We start from the raw sequence: 10,134 nt of genomic DNA on the forward strand, positions 1-10,134 counted from the left end.
GGTCCCTAGCCTCATCTGTCTGTGAGATCTGGGGAATTACAAAACACTCAATAACTCAAGAAATCAGCAGAAGATCCAACAGGGAAGAAGCTCAGCCCAGACATTTCCCCCAGAAATGTGCAGAACCCACATCTGAGAAAAAAGCTGAAGTCAGGAAGTAGCTTGGAAAATGAATGAACATAAAAGGAATTCCACCATAAGGGGCTATTGTGGCAACAAAGAATCTCAAGACACAAACCAAGAAAAAAAGAATGACCCCAAAACATTTACAAGAAAAGCGTCTGAGAAAAACACAGCATGAGCCAAAGTCCAATCAGAATTACTGAAAGAGATTAAGCAAAAATTAAAGAAGGCATAAAAATTATCTTAAGAAATCAAATGATAATATCAGAGGAAAAATGGGAAATGAGAGCTATGGGTGAAATATGGAGAAAGAGAATTAATAGCTTGGAACAAGAAGTGTCAAACCTAACCCAAGAAAATAAATCTCTGAAATAAGAATTAACTAAATAAAAGCTTATGGCTTTCTGAAACTTCAAGAAGTTTTTTTTAAATTAAAATATTGAAAAAAATAAAAGAAAATGTAAGGTATCTCATACGAAATATAAGTGACTTGGAAAGATTGAGGAAAGATAATTTAAGAATCGTTGGATTACATAAAAGCTATGACTTTAGAAAAAGAGTCTAGAAATCATATTTTAAGAATTCAACAAAGAGAACTGCCTAAATATCTTATGTTAAGAAGCAGATGAGAAAAATGAAATAAAAAGCATCCAGTAGTCACTTCCTGAAAGGAACTCCTACAGGAAAACCCCCAGGAATATCATAGCCAAAATTCAATACTCTCAAGGAATAAATGAGGAGACTTTGTTGAAATAAATCATGTTAGATGCACAGGATTTAAATTGGACACCATTTGTATTTTAAATTGTTATATTACTAAGACATATGTGTTGTATAATAAAATATTTTTAAACAATAATCCTCCTGAGAAGCTAGGAGGCTTCATTTATTCATTTATTTTATGAGACTGCCATTTCTGAACACATTATGAAATGCCTTCAGTCAGCTATCAAACCCCTCAAGAAAAATCAAACAATGAGATATTTTGTGTCTGCATTTAAAATATATGCATATGTATATATATATATATATATATATATATATATATATGGAGAGAGAGAGAGAGAGAGAGAGAGAGAATCTCAGCTGGCTTTATTGAGCAGAATTGGTTCACTCTGGTTTAGGACATTTACAATAATTGAATCCTCCCTCATTGGGCCTAAATTTGCCATCTTTGTCCTTCAGGGTTCAAGTTCTGGTACTTCAAAAAAATCACATCAACTACATTACTTTCTAATCACGTCATCCTCAATGATCGCCTAAATACTTAGAACTTTACTAGGTGAAGAGCACATCCCTTAATACACTGGAAAAGACCACTTCAGTTACTGAGTGCCCCCTCACATCATTATCACTAACACATTCTTTTAAAAAACATAATAGTTCTATTGATCTTTCTTTAAAATCCTTGTCATTTCCCAATGACATTTCCTTCTCCTTCCTCCTTCCTCCCTTACCTCCCATCATAGGTCCCTTTTAACAAAGAAGTATAGTAAAGCAAAACAGACCACTCCATTGGTCATGTCTGACCAAGTATGTCTTATTTTGCAACTATCATCTCACATGAGGGCAATGGTGGCACAGCAGAAAGGAAACTGAACCGAACCTGGATTCAAATCCCAACTCTGATGTTTACTACCTGTGTGATTGGGGGCAAATTACTCAGCTCTCTGGACTTCACTGTTAAACTCAAGTGGTTAGATTAGATGGACCCTTAGCTCTCTAGCGATAATCCTGTAACTTCTCAAATAAGAGAGGGGTATGTTTCACCCTAAGTCCTCTGAAATCCAAATTGGCCACTAAGTAGATGTGAGTCCTAAGGTCTTCTAATGTAATTTTCCTTTATGTCATTGTTGTTGCTGTGTTAATTGTTCTCTTAGTTCAATTTACTTTCTTTGCCATCATTTCATACATTCTTCCCTCTAGGATCCCAGCATACTGGCCTTTTTGACATATACTTCTCATTTCCTATCTCATTGCTTTTGCAATAGCTGTCCTCCATGCTTGTCATTCTCTCCCTATTCATCTCTGCCTCTTTGAAATCCTGTTTCTCTTTAAGACTCAACTCAAACATTATCTTTTTGAAGGAAGCCTTTCCTTGGCTCCCCAGCTATTAGGCCCTTACTCTTCCCAACACCCTCACAACAAGGTTAGTTTGTATTTTCTTTATGTGTTTTTTTAATATGCATATATATATATATATATATATATATATGTCCATGTTGTTTCCCCCTTGGAAATATAAACCCATTGAGTTAAGGGACTATTTCATTTTTGGTTTTATTTTGGGGGATCGTAGGTATAAAATTACTTTAATCAAAGATGGTTTCTATCTCCTCAACACAAATTATACACACTTCAAAAAATAAACACACACACACACACACACACACACACACACACACACTATAAACCAGAGCAGGGAGGCTAGTTTTCTAGTTGGGATGGGGAAAATAGGACATTAGCAGAAATGAAGGGACTGTTTCTCATCCATTCTAGTTGTCATTTCTTGGCCATGGTGGGTAAACAGGGTGAGGACAGGGCATGGCTCCATTCTGAAGTCAGCGGGGTGGATGCCAGAAAAAACTGGCAAACTGTAGGAATGAGGTCCTTCTTCAGAGCTGTTCTTAGGACCATTGCAGACAACAGGAGACACTGTAGCATAGGGGACAGAAGTTATGGGTGCTGAACATGCAAAAGATTGTGCTTCATGCTGAAGGAGGAGGATAACTCCAATGTTGGCCTCAGGACCCAAAAGACCATGGGTGAAGGCAGCTAAGCCAAGGAAACTGAGAGGTGAGTTGCAAATGGGTTTGTGTTGATCCATGTCAAGTACATGGCTGGCCATTCTGGGAGGAGTTGGGATAACCCTTGTTCTTGAGAATGCAACTTCTCTTTTCCTTGATCCAGATGTCTTAACTGAGTCTGGTTTATCTTCTTTCTGGGGAAATCAGCTGAGGGTTCATTTGGGTAGGTCTGGTTGCTAGCCAAATGCTTGGATAGAAGCCTATGCTTCCCCTCCGCTGGGAACAACCTCTGGGAGTATATGTGAGGGAACTGGGTATTAAACATACCTTCTACTTGTAGCAGAGCCCCTAGATAATGCTCACCCATCTTAGGGGTCTGTAGGACACCTACAATATGCTGAATTCTGTCCGTTGCCACGTTCTGTTAAAAACTGCTTAATCCTCTCTCAACTGTCCATCTTCAGCCCATTCAACAGGCATGTAAGGGGGTAAATGAATCATTGGAACTCTTTACACTTCTGAGCAAAGAGCTAATCTTCCTCTGTACTAAGGTTTTGGATATTCAGACAGGTATCATCCTCACTATCTCTTGATCTGTTCATTCCTGAACCAGCTCTGGGAGAAGCCAAGCCAGATGGAACCTGATGACCATTGGAACTCAGGGGGCATTGGCAACATTGAAGAGAGCCCAGTGCTGACTTCCTATCTGCCAACCAGCCTCTGACCTAGGCCCAGCACAGGTCTTGGCCCATAGTAAGCAATTAATTAATGTTTTTCTCATTTATTGATTGGTACAGATTTTCCCAAATTTCTCTCTTTAAAATATTATTATTTTTAATTGCACAATTCATTCACATAACATAGGTTTTTTTAGACCTTCCCCAGCTGATATGCATCCAAGTTGTTTCAAGTTTTTGCTATCCAGGTTAATATTCAGGATGAAAATATATATAAGGTTCATTCTCAAATGGTCACTAAATAACTGTGAATCTGCAGCCACTTTAGGGTAATCTGAAGGATAGTTTTTAGCTTACTCCCAGAATAGTCATTTCATCAGTTTCCAGGAAATCGAGCCACCTGGTAGTATCTACAGCTAAACCATCTGGCAAGCCATTTCTATCATATAGCCATTTCTGTTATCAGGAAAATTATTTACTTTGATGCAAACAATCACAGGAGATTTCTCATCCAAAGAGAGGAATTGATGAGTGGCGAGACAGCTTTCAGTTACTAACTTTAGTATCCACCATACTGTTTAAACATAAAAATTAGATAATAGTATCAACCAGAGATCTTTGGGAAGCAAAATATTTCAATTAAATAACTCAGATTATTGAGAAATTCTAACTGGGCTGAATATTGGAGGGTTTCCTCTCCCTCTAAATTATAGAGTTATGGAGGAGGGGACTGCATAATTGTAAAGATATGGCCAATAAATGACCTTTTGAATAGAGTCAATAGTTAAATGTAATCATTCTTTAAAACTATTTTATGTTTTGAAATCAGACCTACACGGGCAATTCATATTTCATGGAGTAGAAACACAATAAAGTAGAAACAGTAGGATAGTGAGACAATAAACCTAAAAAATTCAGGAACACAACTGAAAACAGTCATCATTTAGAAGGCTTCTAGAATACCTTGGAGGAAAGTGATTTTACACAATATTAGGCAGAATGACACAGTGGATATATTGCTAGGCGTGGAGTCATAAAGATCTAGGTTCAAACCCTTGCTCTAACATTTAATAGTGGTATGATTTAGCAAGCAATTTAATGTATAGGTAGCCCCACCCACAAACTTCAAGGAGGAATTAGTTAATTCTTTGGTAGAGTGGCTTGTTTTATAGGAGTTGCCTAGAGTTGTGATCAAGAAGGGATGAGGTATAGGGTCACAGGGAGATGACTAGAGCAGAGAGATGAGAGATTGTTCAAGCAGTCAGATGCTGCTGGTAAAGGCACTGGCCAACAGACATCCCATGACCCTCTTCTGCAAGAGGTTAAGGAAATCTTTCTTTGAAGCTTATCCATGGGAGTATACTCACATGCCTCTGGCTACTCCCTAGGACTTGACTTCTAAATCATAGATTACTTGTACTCTGCTTTGTAGAGGGATAATTTGTTTGGTGTAGGAAATTCCCACATTGGAAGTTCCTCATGATAATAAAGTCACAAACAATTTGTGTATCAGACAGGTGGATAGATAAAGCATTTATTAAGCACTTACCACATACTATGTAATGTGGCAGTACTGAAAACAGGAATATAAGCAAGCAAAAGAGCTCCTACCTTCAAGGAATTTATTAATTAGGGAAGAGAACACATAAAGGAGAACTGAAAAGAAATTGATTGATTGAGCGAGGCTTGATTGACCTAAAATATAAATTTTGACTGACAGAGTAAGAGTGAGTTGTAACTTTCATTTCCCAACTCTTCCTTCACGTTAAATGAGTAAATTTGTCTTTTTAAATTTAAACTTTAACTTGTATGAGTGAAGTGAGCAGAACCACAAGAACCTTGTACACAGTAAGAGCCAAGTTGTGTGATGACTAATATTGATAAACTTAACCCTTCCTGGCAATACAAGGATATAAGATATCTCCAGAGGCCTTGTGATGGAAAATGCTATCCACATCCAAAGAAAGAACTATGGAAGTTGAATTACTATTTTTTTTCCTCTTCTGTTGAGTTTTGTTTCCTCTTTCTGATGGTTCCTCCTATTGGTTTTAATTTTTACTTACAACATCACTAATGTGAAAATATGTTTAATATGAATGTAAATGTATAGCCTATATCAGATTGTGTGCTGTCTTGGGGAGGGTGGTGGGGAGGAAGGGAGAGAAAAATTTTAAACTCAAAAGCTTATGGAAGTGATTATTGATAAATCAAAATAAATTAATAAAAAAGAATTTAAAAAATTTAAACTTTAGTGAACTCCTTATTGGTATTAAAGTTCTATGCATATGACATTTTCCCCCTTTAATGGTTCCTTCTTAGATATCTATTGTGACCATATGGTTTTCTGTTATGTTTTGCTGTGTGTTTTTCCTAAAGGGACGTTGGCCTTTGGCCACTCAACATAGCTTTGTCATTTCCTCTTTCCTTTCTCACATGCACTTACAGGCTATTTGTTTCTCTAATTAGTATAAAATATGGGACCATATTTGCTAAATATTCTTATGGGAACAGACCACCCCAGGGAAGTTCTGTTGTCTGCATTACCTATCAATTCACTTGCAGGTGCAACTCAAGGTATAAACTTGGATTTACTGCTCAAGTCTTCTGGAACAGCAGGACTTGTTGGTAGCTATTTACCACTTTTCCTTCTACAAGTGGTAGGCATTCACTACAGTGATATTCTAAGAAACTATTCATTTTGAAATCCAGCTTAGTGTTACCAGGAATTGCTATCTTCTTGGAAAGGATATTAGCTTTGTACCCCTTTCTTCAGCTCCACTATTAGTGCCTAAAATGTCTTGAGTTTCAGACCATAATTTTGAAGTCTTTCATTTTGCTTTAGGTCATTCTAAATACAATATCTTTAGTATTCCTTTTTGGGTATAAATAAAGTATTCAAGCAAGGAGCTACATAAATGTTTGGATCATGCCTGACATAATTGGAATTACTTTTTAAAAATACTATAGCCCTTGAGTTAGAGGTTATGTCCTGACAGAAAGGACTGAGGTAGGGATTCTGGTAACCTATCAGCTGGTAACCAAAGTAACCTATCAGAGCCTCAGTTCTACAAAATGGTGACTATAATCATGTCTGAAACACTGAGTTTACAGGACTATTGTGAAACTAAAAAGGAAATAATGCCTAGCACATAGTAGGTGGTCAATAAATGTTTATTGATTGGATAGAGTTTAGGAAACATCAATTTATTTTATATTAATTTTGATATTATATGTGCCTTTTAGTGCTCAAATGTATCCTGTTTTTGACTCCTTTTCCTACACCTAATAATAATGATATCATGTATTTGTATAGCACCTTGCTATTTTCAAAGCATTTCTGTAGATGAACCGCATAATAACCTTGAGGGGATAGCCAGAGTAGATATTCCTAGAATAATATTATAAACTCCATTTTTCAAATGAAGAAGTTGAGATTCAGAGCTTTTATGATACTTGGAGAAGGCCACATTTTAGGTGGCAGAGCCCTGATTATATCCTTCGTCTCCAGCTGCTCAGTCAATTGCTATCTTTCCAAGCTATAAGGCTGAATTTTGTTATTCTTTTAATAAGAGAAAGTTTTACATACTTAGCTGTAGAGGGAACTGTGACATACAGTTATGAAGCTGGTTTAATTTTTATCAGTACTCAAGGGAAAAACACAATATATCAAGCATGCAATGTGTTGCAGAACACTGTGGTAAGTTCTGGGGAAAATTAAAAAAAAAAACAGATAAGGACTAATTCCACTCTGTGAAAAGGGTAAAATCCTTTTTTTTGGGGGGGGGGGGTTAGGTAATGGAGTTAAGTGACTTGCCTAGGGTCCCACAGCTGGTAAATGTCAAGTATCTAAGGTGAGATTTGAACTCAGGTCCTCCTAACTCCAGGGCTGGTGCTCCATCCACTACTAGCTGCCTCCAAAAATGGTACAGTATGTAAAGGGGATAGGACACATGTAAAATGCCTACAATATAGAGAAGTTAAATTCCTAAATCTAGCAGTAAAGGAATCTAAGAAATTATCTAGTTCAAACCCTTTCTTCAGAGAAATTCAATATATGTCACTGTTCAAACATTGTTTAAACAGTGTTCCAATTCTACCTACTGAATTCCCTGGACTTTTTTTTTTAACTTCCAACTAAAATCCCATCTTTTACAGGAAACCTTTCCTCTAATTCTAAAGCCTTCCCTCTGCTAATTATTTCCTGTATCTAGCTTGCTTAGTATATATTTGTTTTTATGTTATTTCCCCAATTAGGTTGTAAGCACCCTCAGGGCAGATACTATCTTTTTACTTCTTTTTGTATCTCCAGCATATAGCATTTTGTATCTCCAGCATTTATTTATTGATTTCTTCAATTACCAAAAAAAAAAAAAAAGCCTCTCATTTTTTTCACTTAGATACCATAGTCTATATTATCATACCACTTTAAGTGACAGAAAGTATTTCCAGTATTCATGGAAATTCAAGGACGTAATCATCCTAATTCTGCTTTCTGGAGCAGTCTACACCCTCTTCTACGTGCTAGGCCTTCAAATAATTTAAAATATTTAATCATGGTTCCCCTTAGCTTTCTATTCCCCAGAATAAACATCTCCAGTCCCTTCAAATAGTCCTCCTATGATGTTTCTAGAATTTACTCAAAGAAGCGAAGAAGGCAGAAATCCATAGACAGAAGGGACCTAGATTTTGATTTTCTGAAATTTCCAGGCTTGGCACCTCTCTTCTCATTCTCTCAGTGGAGGTATTTGTCTTATGTTTTATTGAAAAAAAATTTGCTGAGAACTCTCCCTTTTTCCCCTCTTCCCCATCTCACAAAAATTACACATCTTCTATCACTACTTCCTCCTTCTTTCCTGTCTCACACAAGGGTGGCCCTTCTTCCCAAGTCAGTCAAACAAACCCCTCTAATTGATCTTATTATACCCATATTCTTCAGATTATTATCCCTTCTATCATCTCCTCACTATTACTAATATTCAATATCTCCCTCTCTAATGGCGACTTTCCTGCTGCCTCCAAACTTGTTCATTCCCCTACATCCTAAAATAAAGAAATAAATAGATCAACAGACCTATAGATAACTAAATGAAATACTTAAAAAAAAACCTCACTGCCAAATATAGTTTTATTTGTTTTCTCCTTTTTGGGACTAAACTCTTTGAGAAAGTTGCCTTTCTCAAAGACAATTAGTAGCCTCCACTTCCTCTCCTCTCATACTCTTCCAAAATCCTTGCCAGAGAGGCGTCTTCATTATTCAACTGAAACTACTCTCTCCAAAGTTACCAGTGATCTCTCAACTACCACAACTAATGGCCTTTACTCAGTCCTTATTCTGTTTGGCCTCTCCTCAATCTTTGATACTGTCAATCACTCTTTTCTTCTATGTACTCATTCTTCATAGGTTTTCATGATACTATTTTCTCCTGGTTCTTCACCTACTTGTCTTACTATCCCTTCTCAGTCTCTTTTGCTGGATTTTCTTCCAGGCTATAACTAACAAGTGTGTGTCATCCAAGAATCTATGCTATACCCTCTTCTCTTCTCTCTCTATATTATCTTGCTTTGTGATCTTATCAGCTTTCATGAATTCAATCATTATCTCTATGTAGAAGATTCTCAGTTTAATTATATATGCTTAATCTTTTTTTTTTACTTCCATTCTCTCATCTTCAGCTGACTATTGGACTTTTTAAATTGCATGTCACATAGACATCTTACACTTAATATGTCCATTATCTTCCCTGTCCTAGGCCCTCCAGTATTTCAAATATCCTTATTACTTTGGAGGGCACCACCATCCTTCCAATCACCCAAGGTTACAACTTGCATCTTCTTTAACTCCTCACTTGCACTCATTCCAAGCGTCCAATCTGTTGCCAAGTCTTTTCATTTCTATTTTCTCCGCATCCCTTGTATGCCCTCTTTGCATTAGTCTCTCTAATTTATACTACTTATTTCCCATATTTCATGCATTTAAGTATGGATAAATGAGGCCATGGTTTATGCTACTTGAAAAGAGTATTAAATACCAACAGAAATAGGGGAAAAGGTCTTCATATCACTAATAACTCCTATTCTTTTAAGAACTGTAAGGCATAGTGATCATTTCTTCCTGGGATTTGCATCATTTCTACTTCAACATTCCCTCTTCTTTCAACAGAACTGGGTCCCAAAATAGCTGTTTCCCTCTTTATTTTCTCTACTTTTTGAAGACAGAAATTACCAGTATCATTACACTGAAAAAATCCCTCTAAACCCAGCACTTAGCATAATGCCTAGCACATATTAAAATCATTTACTAAATGCTTGCTGTCTTGCCTTGACACAGAAGAACTTTATCCAAAAGGCACTGAATTTTTTAAGTAGTAATGTCTATTGGATTTATTTATACAATCTAGAGAGGCACTAGAGTTTTTTAAACGGAGTAACATGATTAGAGCTATAAGGAATTATTATTCCTGCTAGTCCTTTGTCTATTATTATGGCAGGAGCATAAGATGAATTAGAAAGAGAAGTAACTGAATGTGGGCGATCAGTTGGGGGCTGACTCTGACTCTGATCTTATATATGCTGGACTATGATGGTCC

The 10,134-nt window shown here is 36.6% G+C and overlaps 1 pseudogene; it reads right to left on the reverse strand.

The window, feature by feature from the left end:
* Positions 1-2,584: 2,584 nt before the first annotated feature.
* LOC114029059 lies at positions 2,585-3,651 on the reverse strand (annotated as a pseudogene).
* Positions 3,652-10,134: the final 6,483 nt, after the last annotated feature.

The sequence above is a fragment of the Vombatus ursinus genome, unplaced genomic scaffold, assembly GCF_900497805.2.
Source record: "Vombatus ursinus unplaced genomic scaffold, bare-nosed wombat genome assembly UNPS02014909.1, whole genome shotgun sequence".
Classification (NCBI taxonomy): Eukaryota; Metazoa; Chordata; class Mammalia; order Diprotodontia; family Vombatidae; genus Vombatus; species Vombatus ursinus.